This window comes from Falco rusticolus, chromosome 2 (assembly GCF_015220075.1).
Source record: "Falco rusticolus isolate bFalRus1 chromosome 2, bFalRus1.pri, whole genome shotgun sequence".
Lineage (NCBI taxonomy): Eukaryota > Metazoa > Chordata > Aves > Falconiformes > Falconidae > Falco > Falco rusticolus.
The window spans coordinates 84956119-84979289 of NC_051188.1; positions in this window are offsets into that span (position 1 = coordinate 84956119).

The window sequence follows — 23171 nt, forward strand, 5'->3', positions numbered from 1 at the left end:
TATGGAGTTAGTCATCTCGTTAGCAGGCAAGGAAATAATCTCCTGAACACCCATTTCAGAGGGCAGTTATGGACATAATACCACTTCATATGAAAAAATACATTTAATAACATCTTGCTGGGATGTTGCGTCAATTTTTAGATGTTGTTTTGCTTTAGCTGGTCAGGGATAACAGTGAGATATTTGGAAGAATAAAAGATCGGGCATAATGTTTGTAAATTGTCTCCTCCTATTATGTATTTCCTGGTAGTACACCGTTTATTCTAGATACAGTGGTGGGTTTTTTAAAAAATATTTTCATTCTTGTCAGTCAGATGTGACAGAGGAAGAAAGCTATAGGTGTCATCAGTTCTGCCTGGCCAGTCATTAGCTTACGTTCCTTCCCGGTGGATGGCACTAAGTGTAGGGAGAGGGTAAGGTGCCTCAGGTATTGATCAACAGCAGGTATTACAAATATTGATTGGTTTTGGTTATTAGGCAGAATTAATTTCTTGGATGCTATCTAGTATCAAGAACTTGTGGGGAAACTTGTAGGGAACAGTGCTGGAAGAGGCACATTTTAATAATTCTATTAGGTAAAGCTTTTATGGCTTAAAATTGAATTTTATTTCCCTCCTTTTTCTCTTCTGTACTCAAGGAAGTCCTCTTTCAGGTGATAGATTGCACACATCCAATAGCCTGGGCACTGTCTGATAACCTGATAACAGTTCTTACCTGTTCACTCGAATAATTGTGTTTTAATAGTCAAAGTGGCAGGAGAATGCTGCCAGACCTTTTTCTAAACCCATCAGACTTTGTGCTTTTGTTTACTGATGATTGTCAGCTAAAAGCAGATCAGCTGGAAACGCGGGACACTATCCTGGGCTGCCAGTGACTGCACTCAATTAGGATCTTAGTCTTCCCATCCAGCCTTTCTTATGAACCTGGTTCTAGCCAGTACTGAAGCTGAAGGCTCCAAAGGGTAAGGAAGAAATATGTCCAACTGATAAATGTTGACATTTTACATTTGTATGTACATAAATAGATATAATTATATATCGTTAGTTTGAGTTGGTATGATCATAGAATGATTTGGGCTGGAAAGGACCTCTAAAGGTCATCTAATTCAACACCCCCCACACCCCCACTCCCCCCACCCCGCAATGAGCAGGGACATCTTCAGGTAGATTAGGTTGCTCAAAGTCCCATCCAACGTGACCTTGAATTTTTCCAGGGATGGGGTATCTGCCACCAATCTGGGCAATCTGTTCCAGTGTTTCACTGGCCTTATAATAAAAAATTTCTTCCTTATCTAGTCTGAATCTACCCTCTTTTAATTCAAAACCACTACCCCTTGTGCTATTGCTACAGGCTTATCCAGCCACAGTTTAATAAACTGTCATCCATCAGTGCATTCTAGGACATAATTGATATTATTTACTGAATTTTGTTTAAATATCATTTAGAACTGGATTTTTTTTTTTAACCTAGGTTTGAAATTTTCATAGTTCTTAGATTGTGTTCTTGATTTGAAACCCAAAGTTACTGTAGGTGCTGAGTTCTGTGTTTTGCTTTCTGAGAACATTCAAGCAATCAAATTTTGCTCACATCAGTGCTCCTGGTAAACAAATTTTAAGTTTCCACACTTGAAGTATGCGCGCTGGGAGTGGAACTGTACACAGTGCTTTGGTATTACTTGACACAGTGATAGAAGTGAGTTCCCAAAACCCCCAACCAGAACTTGGCACAGAAGCAATTAAATATGCCTTTCTTAGCTAGGAGAGTACAGGAAGATGCAATATCTTTGTGTGAATGTGATGAGACAAAATTGCATTGAAACTCTGGTTCCAGCCAATAAATCTTAGAGCAGCCTAACTTTTCTTGGAATGATGCCGCAGGCAAAGCACAAGTGGCTCAGAAAAGAGGGGGGTGGAAAAAAAAATCCCTTAATGTTTTCATGATTCTCTTTATCTATTACTTCACCGCAAATTGCAAGTCCTTTCACAGAGCGACTCGGAGCCTTAGGGCTTTTTGTAAAGTTCTCCTAGTGACTGTGTTACACTTATCCCTTAGGGCAAAAAGAAACTATATCTTGTCATATCTCCTCATTCACATCACAGACTTCTTAAAGATCAAGTATTCCAACACTCACAGCACATGAGTCACTGTCAGTCCATGGTGTGCTGAAAAATTAAGAGAACTTTTGATGTATTCACATAATACTTTAAATGGAACAGTATTTTCCATGAAGCAATAAACTTCGAACAAAATGAAGCTAGTTCATTATTTTTTCATAAGTCTTATTCTGCATTTGGTTTAACTTTGGTTGTGTCTTAGCCGTAGTGGACTAATGAAGTGATTTTCTCACTATGGCATAGTAGGTAGGCACACATAGATCTCAGTTTGAACACCCATTGGTAAAGATTATACAACAAATCTGTGCAGATGTAAAGAGCACCTGCTGCTTTGGTGTTATTCAGTATGACTTGAGGGTTGTTGTTCTATAAACTGATATGCATGATTTAGACTTAAGAGCATTTCTTAGCTCCTTTTTCTACTTGAGATAGGGAAGAGACTTGTTTTGTGGTGTTCCTCTTTTTTTTTTTTTTTCTTTTTTTTTTTTTTTTTTTTCATCTGTGAAATGCTCCCCCCCATTTTCGGTCTGGAGTGGATGCTGATTTAGGCTCATGGCCAAGACTGTTCTTGAAAGTAGAGAGCTGACTTCTGTTCCTAACAGAAGTGCTGATATGACTATTTCTTGGTGTTTTTCAAAAGACGTTTTCTGACTGATAATGTGGCCCCATTTTGCCGGCCAGAGAAGAAGCAGAACGACGATGCTTTTACTCGTCTGCTCGATTGGGAAGTATTGACAGACATGGAGAGTGCTTCAGGAGTATATTGTTGGTAGCAACTGTAGTTACTCCAACTGTGCATATATTAACAGCAGACAGGGATAAGCCTGAAATTGTTATGAAGAAGATTTATGCCTGCACCAGGGAAGCATCTTTGCTGGATTTTTGTTGTTCCTGGTGAGGGAAGGCCTGAGCGGGCCCTTCTGGGAAAAGGCGATTAATACTCATTGACAGGAAACCAGCATGCATCACTGTGCTGAAATATTATCTTTCTTTTCCACAGCTTTTTCTAATTCAACATGAAATGTGTTCCAGTAATTACATGGAGGGGAAAAAAAAAAAAAGTTTTGCATAGTGTTTAAAACAAAAAAATACAAAGTCATGCAAAAGGCATGAAATAAAACAGAAAGATGAATTAATGGTGGGTCCTGTGTCATGTCCACCCCAAACACACAAGCACAATGACGGTGATGACCTTGGCATTCTGGATGGGTTTGACATGATTATGGACCAAATTCGGTACTTACTAATTTCTAAAGGCTAACGCTCAGAAGAGGGTGGAATCACAGGATGAGGAGGGCACTAAAAACTTGCCAGGTGCCACTGCTGTTACTGACATTTTCAAACTACATGCAGGAGCTTGGGTAACATGTGCACGATGAGCCTTTCTTTATGCAGTCTGTTTGCTTCCTGTGATACCTTTTTAATTCTCTTTTTCTACAACTTTCTGTGCTTTGGGTCAGATCTAGTAGCTCCAGAATGACTCAGAGGAGTGCCGTGTGCAGCAGCACCCATGTGTTACACGCTGCTCCTGTTGAACTGGGAGTTGATGCAGGTATCTTGTTGCTTTTACTAGAACTGGCTCTCTGTATCCACTGAAGTCATGGTTTCCTGGGAAATTTGCAAGATAATTATTTTTTGGTGATAATGAGGTCATTAAGTTCTGCATTTTCTGCATAAAAAGGGTTAGTAATGTAAGTCACTGTGAATCAAGTAATGTAATACTGTGTTATAAGCTTAGTAGAATGTGCCCTGAATTTTGCATAGTGAAAAAAAAAAAATTAACTGCTTAGGGAACATGTGTTCCCACAACACTTTGTTACTATATGCAATACCTGGTTTAAGAATTCACCTTTTATAATTGTTTTAACAAAACTTTGGACTATGTTACGTACTCTGGTGATATCATCAAAATCGCAGCTATTGTACTGGTACAATACAAAATTGATTACACACTAATATTATGCAAAATAATGTTAAAAATAAAACCTGGCAAGTAAAGTGATCCTTGGCAGCTGCCACCCTGATTACTGGTGTCGTTCAGTGTCCCAGATATGCTGGAAGTTTGACAAGATGCAAGTGAGAGGGTTTAATTAGGCCACAGTTTCACTAATTCAACTAATCTGGGAGTTGTGCATCAATCACCCACGCAATGCAATGTTACTTCTTCCTCCCTTATTCCCACCTAATTTGGGAAGTGCAGACAGTCTCACACGTGGCTCCAGGCCACCACAGGTGTGAGGTTTGGAGGGCTGATGCCACACGATTCTCTGATTCCTGCCTTTGTCCAGCAACAGACACTTTAAGGGTCATGCCTTCCCCTAAATCTGCTTTCAGCTCTGCCTAAGTGAGAAAAGGATTTTGCCAAAGTGCCTTCTAAATTCCTATTATATGCCCTTCTAACTAGGGCCTATAGGGCAGCCTAAATAAATTGCTATGCCCTGGCCAGCTGGGGAATAAAAGAATAGTGAAATTCCAGTATTGAAAAACAGGAAATATGTATGTCCTCTGGATGCAAAAATAGGACTAGCTGTTGTGCAACTGAAGAAGACTGCAGAAGTTTCAAGGGGGAGGGCAGTGGCTTCTGCATGCCGAGCTGGGGGTCCCACGGCTCAGACCATTGTCCCTGCTCTGCTGCCTGGCTCCTGGAGTTCACAGAGAGCTGTGACTTTGTTTTTCCTATCCTGCAAGGCAACATCCTTTCTTACGGTGACCTGCCTTTGAAAGGATTGGAGGATTAGGGTCTCAGATCTTCAGGGCATATGAGAAATCTCCTGGAAAATTGTAGTTAATGTTATGTTTATCAGAATTATGGTAATTTAAAGAAGATTATATGTACCAAACGGGTTGTCCTGGTCCACAGCTCATGGAGAGCTGTTCTGCAGGCCCTGAAATTTTATAAGATTAAGATTTTATGAGATTTTATAATCTTAATGTGAATGAAATTTAGGAGTCCAGCTGGTCTGGTAAAAGCCCAGTGTACTTCCACAGATGCTGAGAGAGATGCCCCATGGGTGCCCCTCCTGGAGCCAGTAGAAGAGCTGATCCCAGCCTGCGCTTGCAGATGCTGGGGCAGAATCAATACCTATCTGTGAGACTGCATTCCCTAGCCTGAAGAGGGCAATGCAAAAATGTAAGGCAAATTTCCAAAATGTTTTTAAACCGCTTACGAGATGTGGATTCTTCTTCAAATTTTTCACATGGAAAATGTACATTCAAGGTTTCTCAATGTGGAAGTTGAGAAATAAGGTTATCAAACGCTAATAGCTGTGGATGATGAACTCACCTTTTGTTACTGATGTAGATTTTTGTTTCAAATCCTATATAAAAAACCCACAAACAACACAAGCAAAACAAAACATGACAACAACTGGTTTTTTTTGGTCTATATTACTTTTTGGAGAAACCAAGTTGGCTTTGTCCCATCTGTCCTACTTAGTACAAACATTGTAATAAAATAGTGGATGTCCACTCTTAAATCTCCAGCATTAAAGCAGGTTATTCAATGACGGCGTCACAAAATGTGGAGTATGTTATTTCTGCTGATAAAAGAGGGAGGGAAGGCTGGAAGATTCTTTTCTTTGTGCCCCCCGCTGCTAACTTGCATTGCGGTGAAAGCCCTAGACACTGCGGGGAGAACTCACCTTTCTAAGGCAGTATGTCTGTTGTGAAGTGCAAAGCGCATCTACCGTGGATTTTGTTTTGTTTGAATTTAGAACATATATTAAACCATTTTTATTTCCTGTAGCTATATTTCCTGTTACAGAAACAGCAAATTTAAAATTTTATGAGATTTTAATATTCTGAAGCCCTCATTGCTGTATTTATCCCAGGAAAGGGGAGGAGCTGTTCACCTCCAAACCCATGGTTTCCACATTTTATTTCTGCATGCTCTGACATGCACAGAAACCACAGGCTCTATGGCCAGGCTTGTTCAATGAATATTAAGGAATTACCTTTCTGCCTCTTAGGGTTTGTAGTTTTTTTGGAAACCTTCTAATGTACCAAAAGGGATCTGATAAATGCTGTCAGTGTTGGGTGTTTGGTTTGATTTTTAAGGGCTTTGCTAGGCTTTTTAGAAGCACTTACTGTTTTTAATGGACCCGTGTGAAAAAGTTAACTGGGATTTTAACTTAAGTACTCAACTGAAAAACAAAGCTTTACAAAGCGTAGCTAGTTACGGACTCTCAGCTGCCACCTTTGGACGTTTTGGATTAGTGTTAGCAGTTACAATCTGATTAGTAATCTTGATTAATTAATTTACAAAAAATACAGCAAACAATGAGAAGATAGGTTCAAAATACTACAGGAATTTGGTAGAATTTGCTTTAGTTAGTTTTGTAACATATATCTGTCATATGCATGTTACCAATGTCATGCAATGTCATGCATACCAATGTTACCAATGGTTAATGATCCATTGGTACTGGATAATGATCAATTGGGAAACCAATGCAATGAATCTGAAATACTGCTAAACCACAATATAACTGTGGTAGCAGTAGAAATGACCGATAGAGAACGTTTGGAAGCATGTCATCTGTGATCTCCACAACATTTATTGAGCAGCTGCCATTTAACCAGTTCCCTAATTTAGCTTATGTGACAATCATCTGCATTTGGTGAAAATGGAGAGAAACATGGAGTACTTTGCCAGAAAGTTATAACAGGTAAGAGTGCTGACAAGCTCAAAACCACAGTGAGGTAAGTACTGGCACACAGAGGCTGTACAAAAGGGCAGACGGCAAGATGTGCGTTAGATCTGGTGGTTTTTGTTGTTTGGGGTGGGTTTTTTTGTTGTTTTGGGTTTGGGTTTTGTTGGTTTTTTTTTAATTATTCCTGGTACATCTGTTATGCATCATATTATACATGGACTGCAGCTGTAGAAAGAATGAATAAATTAAGATGCTTATGTCAGTAATTATTTCAAGCCTAGTATTGCTGAATAATGTTTTTTCCCAAAGAAGTAAAGGTACAAATGGAAGAAGGTTAAAGTGTGTAGCTCAAGTCAGTCTAATTTGAAATGAACTGTAAGAGAACAAAATACATGTTTTATGTAATTAGCATCTTAAAACTTCACGTCGTCGTTCAGTTTTGTTCTAATAGTACATACAACACTTGCTTAAGGAGGAAGATTAAGAGCGTTCCTGAAGAGTTCAAGGTCACTTATTCTCAGAATGTTAAATAGTGAAAGTCTGTATGTTTCTGATTTCTGATGTGTGTTAAATATTTGGAGAATGAGTTAAATAGATTTTTTTCCTTGCTAGAACCTAGTATTTTAAATATACTGTCACTGAAGTACATATGCTATGTGAGAACAAACTGTAGACTGTGTGTTGGCTCACTTTAGACACAAGAAGAGGTTGCCATTAAAAATCCTCAACGGTTGCCACATTTGAGAGAGTTATCCACTTTTGTAGCAGTGTTCAGATGACTATGTCACATAGCAATATTCAAAATTTATGTAGAGTATCCACTTTTTAGTGTGCTATGCTCTGTCATTAGAGATGCCCTCGGAGAACTTTTTCTGTAACATCTTTTATGAATAATTTTTTTTATTTAAGTCCTGTAATATGAAATCCTGGGGTTGCTGAGGACATCACTGCTTGATATTGTTGAAAGCATATCTGTAATAAAACTTGCAAAACTTTTTTACCATAAATGGCGTCAATCTCACTTTGAAAGGTTGGTCATGAGTCCTCCTAACATATCTTCAGATAAATGTGTTTGAGCTTTTGGTTTATGACAAATGTCTGAACTTAGGTGAATTTCATACATCTGTGATTCAGTTAAAAAACCAAAGATCACTTCTGCACAAAAATAATTGGATGAGCTGTGGTGCAGATGAGTGAAAAGTTTAAACCCCTGAAAGTTTCAGCCCCTGGGATGGCCATTAGGTGCCTGGCTGGATGACCTCAGACATCCACACCTGAGCGGTATCTCTGACCACCACAGCGGTCCTGTCCGGGTGACTGGTTTGTTGAACCATCTCATCCCATTGGAGTTCCAGGGCTTGTAAGCATCTGTGTGGAGATGATGTTTGCACTGAGCTTTTAGTTGCTAGAGATATGTCTGTGTATGCATTGTTAATTTTTAGGTTTTCATACGTTCCTCTGTAGCAATTTTTTAAAAATCTTGAGCACTCAAAGCTGTATGTGCCACAGATGTCAGAACTCTTTCTCTTTAAACTATTAAGGTATTGTCATTAAAATGAAAGTACTGATGGGTCTAACTGTATGAGAAAGTGATTCTTTATGACAGCTTACTTTTATAATCAAATGTTAGAAATCTTATAATTGATAAGTAGTTAATATGGAATGATTAAAAGTAAGACAAAAATAATAATTCCTGTGTTGTCCAAACCCAAACAACCTTTCCAGTGCTGGCATTTCAGATGTTTATTAATCTAAACATGCACAATATATTATTACAGTATTTTCTTGCATGAATGATTGATCAAATTAGTTATTTACTGGGGGAGGGGTAAACTATCTAAGTATAATGGAAGGCAGAAAAAAAGGGAAGAGAAATTGACTTTCTTCAGGAGATGTATTAGCAAAACAAATGAAGAATTTTTACTAGGTAACATCAGCATTCATCTTTTGCATATCAGAGAGAGCGCATTATATAGAGCATCATACAGGGCTGAAGGTCAAAGCCAATCTGCTAGCTTCATTTTTTTTCAGTGATAAGTTATCTACCTTTGCTTAGTTGGAGTCACTAGTACTTCCAAAGAAGGAAACAAAAATAAAAAAGAAATGGCAGCAAGAACTGATTCTACATGGTATCTTAGTTGTTATTTTAATGTGTACACACCACCATAATCAAACTCAAGCATACTAAACACGGCGATTAGTCACTCTAGTAGCAGGGAAGCAATTAAAAGGAATCAACATGTCTTTGCCATAAACTGTAGATGGAATAGGAAGAGAGATGGGCTTCTTTCCTTTCTCATGCCTTTGTCACCAAAATAGACTGGAGTTTCTTTGCCTACTGAGTTCAATACTGTAAAAAGCAGAATACCACTTGATGAGTGGTTTTCCACTTGTCATTTATTTCTGCTTTTTCCAGACTGGGGACAGTTCTGTATAAGACAAAAAATATTATGTATTTGTGTTATTGCAGAGTCTGGGAGCGCTACCCGTGGAGCTTTCTCTGTAAAGCAATTCATTCCATATGGGTGGGTTACTATAATTATATCTATGCAGATGCTGAATCCAGTTACAATAAGCAGAAACCAAGGCTGTTGTTTTCTCAGAAAAATGCAGATCAACTAGAGACCAAAGCCAGCTATTAATCTGGCCGATTAGTATCTGGACAGAACGACTCATGCTAGTTTCTCCTCCCAGATTCTCCATTCATCTGTGGGCTGTTTTTTTATGTAGCTAGTGTATGCAGAAGATGCCAAAAACTGGTCTATTACAATTCCCTTCTCCTCAGGGAAAGAAAGGAAAAAAAAAAAAAAATTGCCCAGGACAAAAATGGCTACTTCCCATAGTCCTGATCTGAATGGGAATGGTCTGTATGGCTAAACTACATTGTGTTCACTGTATGCTGTGCTGGACAGCAGTAACACTGATAAACTGATAAACCCCAGTGGATCATCCTTGTAATGCCATGCTTATCTTTCTGGAAATATTTTCTATACTTCCTTTTCCCCTCTTTTGGCTGTTTCTTCCTTTTTTTACTTCCTTCAGAGGTATTCAAGTGGGATAGAATTCTGCTGAAGTCTATTTATGCCATACGAGATGCCCCCATTCCCTCATCAGTATTATTTGCCTTATTAACATATGAAATGTTTTTCTGGGTATTTCCATCTATAATCTCACACATCTCAAAATTCACTGAAATAGATATCAAGCCTATGGTGAGGTTTTGGATACTTTAGGTCCTCCCTGCAACTACAGGTTATATGAGCTCTGAACTCAAACTCATCTTTTGTGAAATGCCATGTAAATTCCTTGTTGCTGTGTCTATGGTTTAAAAATCGTAATGCAGCTAGAAGTGTGAAATATTAAGCATATCCTTTTATGTACTTTGAATTTATGGCAACTTCAAAGACAGTCCTCATTTATTGTCTGGTTTGTTTCACTTCAGAAATTACTTGAACTGTGAACAAAAGGAGCTGACAGTATTTTCAGATAGGCAGTTTATAGTTGTGCACTTTGCAACTATACGGTAGGACTGTCTCTGTTGCCTTGAATGCAAAATTAGCTTGTTGATATGTGCTGCTACAGACAGAGGAACAGATGTAGTAATTCTACTTTATTTACATGAAATCTCTAAAAAGGCATTTTCTGGTAGCATGCTAGGAATAAATACAGTATCAAATATAAACCAGGCCATGCTATGTTAGCTTGTTCAGGTGTCAGCTGTGCCGTTTGGATGTGGGTGAGAGCAGGGAGTCAGATCCCTCCCCGCAGAGCTGGGAGCTCTCCCGCACCCAGCACCCGGTGCCAGCCTGCTCCTGCTCCCGACGCTGCGCCTCGGCTGCCCCCTGCCCAGGGTCTGGGATGCCTGGACCCCCAGGGGCTCCAGGGGGATGAAGAGGGACCTGCCCTGAAGTGGCACCCACAGGGAGAGGCCTAGAGGAGGCTATCAGGTGTCCTGATTGTTAATTTCTAGGGTTTTTTTTTTTTCAAAGTAGGAGATTCCCCTATCTTCCCTGCCCCCTTCACTTTCTGTGGCTTAGGGCTCCCCTAAGCTCATGGTTTTGAGCTGCTTTTTCATAGCCAAGAGGTTCATTAATTTAAGTGGGGCTAAGAAACTGTGGGGAGGAAGGGGCTGTGAGGGTGGGGCGGGTTGCAAACCACAGAGTTCAACACGTCTCATCTAAGTGAAGAAGTGAGGCTGAAGTAAAACCCTGTGAACCTTTTGAGCTGGGAATATGGCAGCTTGTGAGTGATGCTGAACTGGCTGCTGCCGCAAGGGAAGGCTCTGCCCTGGGGACTGTGTCTGTTCCTCTTCCTCTCCTCTCCTTTTGCCATTGTGCAAAGGCTGAGGAAGGAGGTATTACTCCAGAGGTGGTCCTTGCTTTCCCTCACTACTAGACTTAATGAACAGGTTTTAGCCAGGCAGTTGCACATGCTAAATTGTTCCTTTTTCCTCTCTCAGGTATTCAAACTTTCCAGTGTGGGGCTGGGGATGTTTATTCAGCTTATGAGCAAGCAGACACTCTAAAGATGAAATGCCCTGACTCTGAACTGCAGGCAAAAGTAGTGGGAGGAGATGCAGCTTATTTAACCTGGAGGATGATTGATGGGTATATGTCAATTTCTATTAATATTCTTTTGAAATCACTGACGTAACCATGTTTTTCCCCCACCCGAAGAGAAAATATAAATAGGACAACAAAACTATCCTGTCCCTTTAATTCACGATACTCGGAAGCAGTTAAACAAACTGTCATTTGAGAGTCCCCTCCAGAGGCTGGCATAAAACCAGCTTCTGGTAGTGTTCTTACCACTTTAAGAATATCAAGATGCTCTAACAGAGCTATATGCGTACTGCTAAAATGTATAAAGCACGAAAAGCAGAAGTCACCTACAGGTAGACCTAGATAATTTGCTTAAAAATGTACCGTTCCCTCATTAGACAGCTATTCATTGCATGAAAAGAACTAAATGTATTTGTTGAGGTGTAGCTATAAAAGCCATGTTTAAAATGAAAGAGAGTTGAGAGCCTAAATGCACAGCACTATTATTCAGAAGTAGATTTCGCGCAGAGAGTTTCAACGGGAAGGTGCTGTTTGGTTGGACACAAATCAGCAAACGTTTAGCTGAAGTGTGAATAATTCAAGCGTGCATGAAGAGCTGTGCTTTCTGAAGAGATGAAACGCAAGAATAATAATAAAAAAATAATCTTCAAACATTTGCATCAGCCTCGGAGGACGATGCAAGCAGGAGGATTTGAAACAGATTTGCAGATGCACTCTCTTTAGGCAGAGAGAATGCTCATTAAATGCAAGATGCTTCTGTGGCTCATGTGTTTGCACGGAGGTAGAGGTTCGCAAGACTGACGTATCAGATAAAGTCAGAGTGGTTACCACACCGACGGTGTAACAGCTGCATAATAAATGATGGAGAGAATCATGTTAGGCATGCCCACCTAACCTAACTTGAATCATGCGAAAGGGGAGCTGCTGGAATTCAAATAGACTTTCTGGTTCCCAGCAGTCGGCAGTAATAGAATGCTTTCAGGAAGATGACAGACGCAGGGGAAAGATGCTGTTTTGCACTATCTTGATTTGTTACGGCAGCCAACTTATTGGCATGATGGAGTGACAAGAAAAGCAGCTGGCATGGAAGGTAGGATTATCAAAGCTATTGCATCATTATGAATGTAATTAGAAACTGACCATGACAAAGCATATGCTAGAACAAGCTGCTGCCGATGGCAGAGGATTTGTTGCTGAGGTCTTGAAACTCTGAAAACATTCCTCGTGCAAAATGGATTTTGCAGTTTCATTTATGCTTTCTTTCCTGCTCGCCTCCGAGCTTGGGGAACTGCTTGCTTGAAAGAGAGTGTTGTGTTAGAATGAGGGTGAAGAATAAAGTATTTTCTAAGTCTGTGAAGCCTCAGGTAGATAGAAACAAACAAATGTGAAACAAGACTGGGAAAGGCTCCCTCTGATTCACTAGCAAGCTCTGATTGATATATTGGCATATTCAGGAATCTGGAGAAAATGAAGATGCGTGTACTGAATGTTTTGGTATAATGAAAAGGTATTATTGCAGGTCTCTCTTTATAGTTAGTTTTTCCAACAGGTTTTATTCCCCATCAGTTTTTAGTTAATGACATTTATTTGGTTGTTCGGTATTATATAAAGAAAATACATCAATATCTCCTGCAGGGTTTCTCGACAACTCCAGCATCTGTTTCAGCTATTGAACTGTATTCACGTTTTGCCAACTTGATGCCTACCCAGCTGGTCTATCATTTCTCGCTTGATTACTGCTCTTAATTTCTCTGTATCAGCTTGTTTCAGACAGGATTTTGAAAGCTGTTAATGAGAAATGACAGTAACTGCTAAATTATTGAGAACTGGGAATATTCTCTGGGTTTTGAAACATCAGAGACCATTTTTGTGTGCATTTTATTAATTTCATACTCTGTTGCAGTGAGGTTTTCGTATAAGCTTTGAATTTAGCTGTGAATAGTTTAAAGTAGGTAAGTCACAAGCATAACTTTCAACTGACTATTTTGAGAAAGTTTGGGAAAATTTAAAGGTGCTTGCTTTGGCGTATCTATCCTGTTAACAAATGTTCCTTCCTCCTGCATACCCCCCACCCCAACACCCCACCCTACCCCCCACCAACATATATACTCTCTGTCACAGTGAACGGTCGTTAAATGTATACTGTACATATTGAAATATATTTTATCACCACTAGGGTGAAACTCCTAAGCAGTTCTGAACAGGTGATTTGAACAGGTTTAAAACAGATGTCAGTTCTGGTGGTGTGGGTTGCCCTCAATCTAAGAAGTAAAAGTGTTTCTAAATGTAAGCCAGGACCTCACTTTCCTTCCTCTTTGGAGGTCCAACAACCATTCAAACAGTGCTTGAAAAGCTCACAGGATATGCTTATGTCAAATTATTTGGATTATTTTGCCTTACAAAATGCTTTCTTTCAATGTAAACTCTCTTCTTCATTAGGTCTATTGGGTTTTCCAAGGTGATGAGCAAGAAAATCTTGTCATACTGGATATTTACTTTTCTGACTTTATTTTAATTTACTTTGCTGGCTGTACTCTATGTAGTCTTGTCAAGAGGAGATCAGGCTATTAAACCCTAAATGTTGCTGACTAAAGCTGTAACAGTTTTAGAAAGATAGATGTTTCTAGATATACAGCAGTGAGCAAGCCTTTAGAAAGTTTGCAGGTAAAGATCAGTAAAACTGATATGCTGTTAGCTAGTTTGAGCATTTCCTTGCTTTGATCATCTCTTAGAGGCATTTTAAATTATTTTGTGACTGCTGGTAGGGGAGATGTACTTACTAATGGAAAGGATCACTGTGGGGTTTGTATAGCCAAAAATAGTTTCATAGTTTTGATGACAATAAAAAAAAAAAAAAGTTTTTCTATATCAGAGTTCTATTAAATTTAACAATAATTGTCCTTGTTGATGATGATGAAACCATAGAGTGAATAACCCATCTAAACAGCTTAAGTGCCATTCACCTTTTCAGGGTAGCAGTAAAACGGTTTTATGTTGCATGTATTATATTTATACCCCTAAAGGTGCTGGTCGCTCCTTGTCTCAAGAGTGCTGGCTGGCTATTGTCATACAGTAGTTACTTAAAATGGTCTTTTCCCTGTGACGCTGGTAATCATAACTGCATGCTGCCTGTGGCCATCATCCAGCTGAACAAGTGATTTTATAGTTTGCTTCTGTTTATCTATAGTATTTGGTTTTAGCTTTCTGTTTTGCTGATGAATTAAGACGACACTAGGTGGAGCTAGCTGTTGATTATAAATAGAGCTACAGTTCTACACTCCTGTCTAATGAGCAAGCCCCAGTATATAATGATTATTATTAAAAATAACAATTCTAAATCTTAAGCATTGAGTTGGACCTTAGCCATGAAATTCTAGATCTGGAGAGGTTAGAGGAAACAATTTCTCCATTTTCCTTTCCTTTTATTATTTTACAAGCTAGTAATCAAAGATGAAAAATAATGATAAGGAAAAAGCATCTACATTCAACAAAAAGGGCTGGGAAGCAAACAAATGGAAATAGAAGAAGAAAAGAGGGGAGAAGCAGCAATAAGAGCCAGCAGATGTTTCCACTGTACATACATGCAGATATCCAATCGTGTATCAGTCTGTCTTTAGCCTGATGCACATAGATTTTTCTCTTGTCCTTACACATAAATCCTTTTTTCATTCTGTCTTCCTGAATTAATTTGTAAAGCTGACATCTTTCACTCTATATTTAGATATGGGACCAATGTTTTCAGATCTCTTCTTGGAAATGTGATCTAAAAGGTGTGCAAGGGCACAGGGAGCTGTCACTCATATGCCAGCCGTTCATAATTAAGAAAAAAGTAAAGCATTATTTATTGACTGAGGTGGAAGCTGGTTGTATGTGCTCCTTCACATGATTCTGGTTATTAATCCCAGTCAAGGATAAGAAATCTGTAGTCCTAGACAGTGTGACAACACAAGAAAAATATGCTTACTTGCACACAGATTTACATATATGTAAATGATATGGTACATATATTAATTCAAGAAAGGAAAGAGACTATTTAAAAAAAATAATACATATATTAATTCAAGGAAGGAAAGAGACATATCAAGATATATGCTGATACTTAGGTACACAAACTGAGGAGGAAAAAACAGGATATAAGTAAGAGGTGTGAGGTGAGTGCAGGGAAAGGGGCAGGCAAAAATGGAGATTAGGGATATCAGCTGAAGCAGTCTGGCAGAGCAGTGATAATTCCCATCAACATCTGTTGGGTGAAGCACTTGAAAGTTCAGTCAGTGTCTTGTTCTTACTGCTGTAAAAGGGAATTGGGGTAGGGAGATGCTCCAGTCAGTGAGGAAAACTTGCCCAGGAGGGAAATGACAGCTGCCTGACATTCCAGGAGTAACAAAGTTTAGAAGACTGGGGACTGACCTTTTTTTAATATTGTCCGTAGGAAATTGAAATTTTAGTACTGAGCTGGACATGTGAGTTAGAATGGTTCTGAAAAAGCTCTAGACAAAATCAGGTTGTGCTTGGACCTATTGCTTGTTGGAGGAGTCTTGCAAGAAAGCAGTGTTGCATTGTTAACCTGTCCCAAGAGTTAGGACCTTGAGGAGACCTTTTTGGATATGAGCTACATACTCCGTGCTTAACATCACAAGCATGTGAGGAGATCAGCTATGGTAGAAACAAAGTTTATTAGTTTTACAAGATTGTTCAGCCTTTTATTTGGACTAGACCATGATGATTTTTTATTATTATTTTTTTTTATTTTAATAGATAGTCTTAACCAGAAACAAAGCCTTTGAAATGTGTGAGGTCATCATTTATTTCCACATCTGCTTCCTGTACGATTTTGTCCACCGACACTGCAGAACCTCTTGCTTTGAATAAGCCCATCCTGATGTGTCCTGAATGTTCCTTCTGACAGCAGGTAGACGTGTGTAGTGCAGCACTGCTTGGCTTTCTGATGCTGGTCAGCTGCTGTTTCACTCAGCTTGTGGTTCCTGCTGAATAAGGTGGAAATTCTAGTTTAGAGGTACCCATGGTGTGGGGAAGCATCTGACCATCTTGGGCAACGGTCAGGAGAAGCTGAGCCGGGAGAAAGAGGTGTACTCCTTCTCTCTATCACCAAAATCTGCCCATTTTAAAATCCACTGTAATGAGGAGAGCAGAAGGAGGGAAAATGGCACATAAGGCGAGGAATGGAGGGGCTTCAGGTGTTCCGTGAGGCAGTCGTCTGATGAATGGATGGTAATCACCTTGCATAAAAAAACCATGAGGAAAAGCACATGCAGGAGCCAAGCTTGTCCAAGGGTTATGCACTGCCAAAAAGCTTTCCACAAAGAAATATTACGTAATGATAAAAATATATTAGTGAATTATGTCTATTAGCAAAGAAAGAAATATTTTTGTCCTTCGAGAGCCAGAGTTCAAACTTTGTGGGTTTAGTTATTTATTCTTACCATGTAAGAGAATTATAATTGTTACAAAATTTGGGAGTGTTTATTTGATAATAAATGCTAGAGGATATCCTTTCTCCCCAGCCCAGATTAGGGTTATTTTACTTTTTCTTTTTTTTTTTTTACAGAGTGTTAGACGATCTATCCCTGTAATCACATAGTTTTAGTCTCCGTAGGAAATGCTGATATTTCCTGAAGCTGCTGGTTGTTGCTAAACACCATGCTAACTTTTTTGCATGGTGCTGGAAGGAATGAAGGGCAGTGGAAAGACCCATCTATCTGAACCAGTTGCTGGACTTTGGTCAGTGAGGACATCTAGAGAAAAGTGTGAGAATTTTCTGAAGGCTGCTATTTTCTTGCTTCTTTTTCTGATTCTGGTGAAATTAGACCAGAAGGTTACTACATTTAAATTAGAAATAACAGGAAAGCCTTCAGCTTACTGTTCTGCTGCCTGTCATAACTGGTGGATATAGCCCATCTCCTTCTTAAACTACAAGGTACAGACGGTCTTGGATCTTCTTTGTGCTGTGTCACTAGCTCTGAAATGTCCAAGTGATTCGCTGCAGAATTGAAGTGATGAATGCAGTTGTGAAGTCCTTGCTGAAATGCCCTGGACATGATAGACCCAGTCATACAGTAATGAAAGAGGGAGAGCTGAAATGAGAAGGTGGAAAGGGAAATCAGGTCCTTACCAGAAATGGGAGAAACACTGAATAATAATAGTTTTAATTGTATCTTTCTTTGTAATTTTCTTTATGATCTGAGCATCTGAGAATAAGGATGCAAGGTACACCTGTTTAGAAAAATTAAGAACCTCCAGCTGCACTGCAGTTTCTTTAGTTTTTGTTATCTTTAGAATAGATCTTAGTCTAAGGAAAATCAGAAGAGTAAATCAAGATTAGGCACATTGTTTTTCACTAATATCCTTGAGTTACCCAGCTTAGTGTTTTCCATTACAGTGCTGTTCTTTCCAAGATGTTTCTTTCATTTACATGTCCCTAAATGTTTTATTGCACATAATGCAACCAGCACTCTGACTTGTTTGATGATACAGAAATTCAAGATGCTGAAATGGTCAGAGATACTTTTAGTTTTGACCGATGCTGACGAAGACTCTTTTTTTCTTTCTATTTTTTTTTCCTTCCACTCTCCTCCTTCCTGACCATGACTTGTCACAACTGAGGAAAAAGGTAGATCAGAAAAAAGTTAAAGCAAATTCTGAACAAAATCTAAGCTACTGGAAACTTGTGTTTTCTTAATCTACATCTAGTTTCACCTTCACCTCTTTCTGTGTCCTCCTGATGCTTAAGACTAAAGAGCATGCAGAATTTCTTTTATGGGGTCAACTTCTTTTAGCATTCACTCCTGATCACATGTATTGATCTGGTTCCCTGAAACTTAAAAGCCACACTAAATAAAGCCACCACATGCTGTTTTCTCTAGACTTTCTTTTTATGAGCAGCCTGTTATTTTTATATAGCCATTCTGTGGGTCGCATATGTTTTTGCAGTAAATATTGCAAAGATATTGGGAAAAGGTTCATCATTTTGTCATTTTGTATTTTTGGAACACCATTTATATATTCTCACAGTATGCTTGTATTTAACACATCTTTATTTCCTTTTATTACAAAATAACATTTATAATGGGAACTCCTCTGTAATTTGTTACTAATGGTCCTAAATGCTATTTAATAAATATTCCTTAGGTACAAACATCACTTTTTCAAAGGGAAAGCTGGAATTTTCACCTGTTTGTTTAAAAGTAGGATTTTGTCAAAGACAAGACTTTTCAGTTTGCAGTCCTAGGCTGCTTTTCATTCGCTGTTGGTCCAGTATGAGATAAGGACTGCAAACACTGACAAAAGCAACCCGTTGTTTTCAGTAATGACTGCAGCCCCTGAACTGTGACTGAATCAGGTTTGATACCAAGACAGAAAATAAAGGTATTAAATAACTGCACATGCATGGAAAATGTTACACCTATATATTTCCAAGCCATAATGGATGGAATCTTTTAAGATGGATGCTTTGGTGAAATAGTTTTGGTGCCATTAAGATATGAGGTGAGTGAAGGCTGAAGATAAGGTTGTTAAGCATTTCAAGATGTTTATGGTTTAATGTGTGTGATGACTCCCAGACTAGCACTAAAACTACTGACTTCTCATTTCTTAGTAGCCTTGTTTTAGACTATTGAAAAGCACAAGGGATTTTTATCTTACAAATTAATTTGGTACTTAGCAAAACATTTCAAAAATACTGAAATGAATTGCCAGCCCAGTTGATCCCGTGATTAAATCTTTGTATGCATGTGTCTCTTCAGATATTTCTTCAGAAGCCAAGAATAAAAAGCATGCGACAGATGTTGATAAATCCCAGTGACTATATTTATTCACAAGTTCTCTTATTTTTGAAAACTTCAGAAATTAGTGGATTAAATAAGCTATCAGTTATGATACAACCTGAATCAAGATCAAACAAATCCTAAGACAGGGTTATGAGCAGCATCTCAGGGTACTAATTTAAGGATGTAACTAAGAGGCAGAAATGCAAAATGCTTGACATACCTTGGCACCACATGCAAACCAAAACCGGCACCATCATCTGCCCTCAATGTGAAAGGTCAAATATAGTCTTAAAGGTCTTTTCCAACGTGAATAATTCTATGATTCAATGGTTTGCTTCCTTCAGAGAAGCTATGCTTTGATTTCTGTAAAGTTCTTTTAGCAAGTTAAAAATGCTTTAAGTAGTAATATCTCATTGTCTATATAATACCTAATCCCACGCTTACAAGCGCTGTTTGTTAAACTTTATGTCCCTAAATGTGGCTATTGATCATCAGCATTAACCAAAGTTTAGTGCAGATAAAAGTTCCATAACTGTAGGTAAACAGTGTGTTGCTGAAGAGTATCAACTAGGATTATTCCTGTGGCAACAAGTAAATTAATTTTGCAAGAGTCCTTCATGAAACCAGTATTTCATATGGGATTCTGCACAATCCGACTGACCCATAGAATAAACAGCAGCCCAAGCATCTGTGTCGGGCTACATTTATCACACAATTTCTTAAATCTGCTGAAGTCTAGGAAGTAGAACACTTATAAATTCATTATTTAATGTGAATATTTTATTATTTATCATGTGACAACAATGTATGTGGCACATGACAAAGCACAGAGAAAAGTGACTACTTTGCTCTAGGGAATGATATATAATTAATGTGAAGGGTCTGCTTTGTATTCTCAAAACCAGATGCAGAATGATGGCTTGCAAACCTCGGCCAGCTGTGAAGCTGTAACATATATAAGCAGAAATGGGATTGCATTTTGTGGCCTTTTTATTACTGACACACAACTTGAGAATTATAAACTGAATGGTAATTGTATTATACAGCAACAAACCACCCATTGATGACTCTGAGATGCCATGGAAACACAGAGGTCCCCATATTAGTTGCAGTTTCTCTGTGAGCTAGAGATAGGTATGTCATTGAGAATCCTTCACAAGCTGTACTTCAATAGAAACACTGAAACTGAAAGAGAGGGAGAAAAAAACATCTGCATTGAAAGTGAGAAAATATGAATTAGTCCATTAGATGTGGGAAAGGCAGAGGTGTCAATTTAGAGCACCAATGTACTCTGCTGTTTTATGCAACTTGTTGGTATCTGCCAGGTCAGGAGACATTTTTTTAGCTGAGCGAACAGCCATGTCAAGACAGTTGTATGCATTATTATAATTCAGGAGAGAAACCCCCAGGTGTTTGGTTTGTGTTGCAGCACAGTTTTCTGGTTTGACACCTTGCCCCAGGTATTTTTAGAAATACAAAAAGGCACAATATAACTATTGAGGAGAGGTGTATCGCTGCTGAAATCATCAGTTTTATTTTGTTCTCTGGGATTTTCTATTGTCCCAGCTCTCTCAAGTGAGTTTAAAGGAAAAAAATCAACTAATACTGGTACTGCTAGACAAATCCACATGGACAAGACTGGAAAAGCAATTCTGTGTACCCCCAGCATAGGTATGGGACTGGGAAGCACTAGCCTCACCCACATCAGTACTTCCCTGGAGAGGCAGGGCCAGAACAATGCAGGGGGTGGGCGGTGGGGGTGGTGGGTTTTATGGGTGCTGGCCAAGGTCAACCCACCATAATGAGGTCAGAGAGGATTATTCCAAGTGGGCTTTCTAAATTGACAGGAGGTAATGAGTCAAGGTTGGTAATTTTTAGGGATAACGGATATTAGAACAGATGGGTGTGGACAACATCTGATCCTTGGTGAAAAAAGGAAGGTTGTAAAATGAAACCTCTCTCTCTTTGAAACAGTGTGTCACTCCAGAGGTACTTATCCTAAACGTGGCCTAAAAAGATAGATGACAATTCATCATGTAAAAGGCATCATTACTAGTTTACCATCGGTGTAGACTGTGTGCGCCTGAAATAAGAACAGGAGCATGAGGAATTATATTTGAGCAATTTCAAGAGTGCTTTGGCTTTGCTAATATTTTTACGTACCAGAGAGAGATTGCATGCATCAGAATTTTTCATTGCCTGCACTCATAACATATGACTCAAACTTGAGTTTTAACCCATTCCAAGGATGCTTATGTGCTTTTAACTACTTAAAAGTGCAGGAGATTTGGTGCAAAAATTGGTGACAGCCTGTGACTGTGACATGCTGTCCATTCAAAAGAGTTAACAGAAGAGAGGAAAAAGTTTATTGAAAAGATATGCCATAAAAATAAACACAGAAAATGTAGTTTCTTTCCTTAAAAAAAAAAAAAAAAAAAAAGGCACTACTCAAATGGGTGTTATTGGCATTTCACAATACATTGGTTGTACAGATGTTATCCGTTGTTTCTGCTGCAGTTATATATATTTAAAAAAGATGCTATTAAAGCATTTTGGTTGTTTCATCATTCTGAGGTAATTAATGAAGAGAAAATCCATTGTGTCTTCATTTTGAGAACATTTTAAATCTTACTGTACTGGTAGCAGATGGGGCGAAAGCAAGTTGTCATTTGCAGGATGTTGAAAGCTGTCTACTGTAACAGATTGTGTTCTGGAAGTTGTGCTCCTCTTCCGCCATTGCTAACGCGATCCAAGTTTGAAACAATCCAGTCATTCCATAAAAGTATTTTCCCGTAAAAGGAAAGTTGGAAGCATGAAGAGTGAATGGATGTGGGGTGGGGTCTGTTCAGAGTTTTGTGATGTTCAGGAGCCACTTTGGAGCACCCAGCTGGAGCCTTGTGTGAATTGTATCTCAAGAGAAACTTGTTTATACTTTAAAAAAAATATGTATTTTGGGAAATAAGAGTAAAAAGTCAGAAGATACTATGTGCCGTGAGCGTTGCTTTGAGACCACTTTATCATATTCATTACTGATATCAACCTTGTGACTTTGAATTAAACCACTTTGTTTCCCACTGTTGGCTCTCAGAGCTTCAGCTGTTGGCAGTCTGACAACACCAAGCTCCTTTCTGCCTGGAAAACTGCTGGAGTTCTACTTCCAAGATTACACTGAAAATGGGAGAAGCTTTGTTTTAGTCATTGGGATTCTAGGCCTTAAAAAGGAAGCGCAATTCAGCACAATGGAAATGTAAAGAGCCACAATTCCTTTGCTGGGAGTAAGACAGGTTGTGCTATTTATTTTTACTTATTTGTTGGTATTCAAATTGTACAGCAGGCCAGTAGTGGTTTTGACCCACTTCTCAGATTTGTGAGATGTTATTTCTGACTTCTTTATGTGTAAGTTAGAGAACAGGGTTAGACCTCAAGGTGAATGTCAGGCTTCAGTGGACACACCCATGGAAATCTGGCTTTTCTTGGATATCTTTTCTACCTTCAGAAAAATGGAGTTATGGAGGAGGCAGCAAAGTGGTTAAAAGAAACCAGGTTCGTGTCTCTCATCTGTTACTTCTGGAGACCAGTCAAAGAGTATTTATGGAAGGCTGGCAGTACTTTCTCTTCTTGTAACCAAAGAAATTAAATCACCCCAACCCATTACCGGAATAAAAATCTTAATCTTCACTGCAGATGCATTTTTAGTTAAGATCTGTGATGTTTCTTTGTACACTGGCATGATGCTTAGCACCTGTAAGTCATTTGTCTTGCTTGATTACGCTGGAAAGTAGACTGGAATAGTCCAATTCCTTGTAGTACATAATGAACTCCATTGCTGAAGAACAACATAAGAGATATGCAGTGAGTTATTACAAAACTTGAAAATTCAGTGAGGGAAAGCTCATCTATGCATGAAGCAGGATTAATTTCATTAATCACGTTTTTCCTTTGTTGTAGTTTCCTAAATTTTGGCTTGTTCATTCAGGGGTTTTTGATACTGTATTGCCTACCAGGCTGCAGTATCAAACACTTTGATTGTTACTATTAGCACTAAGAACAGAGTAGGTC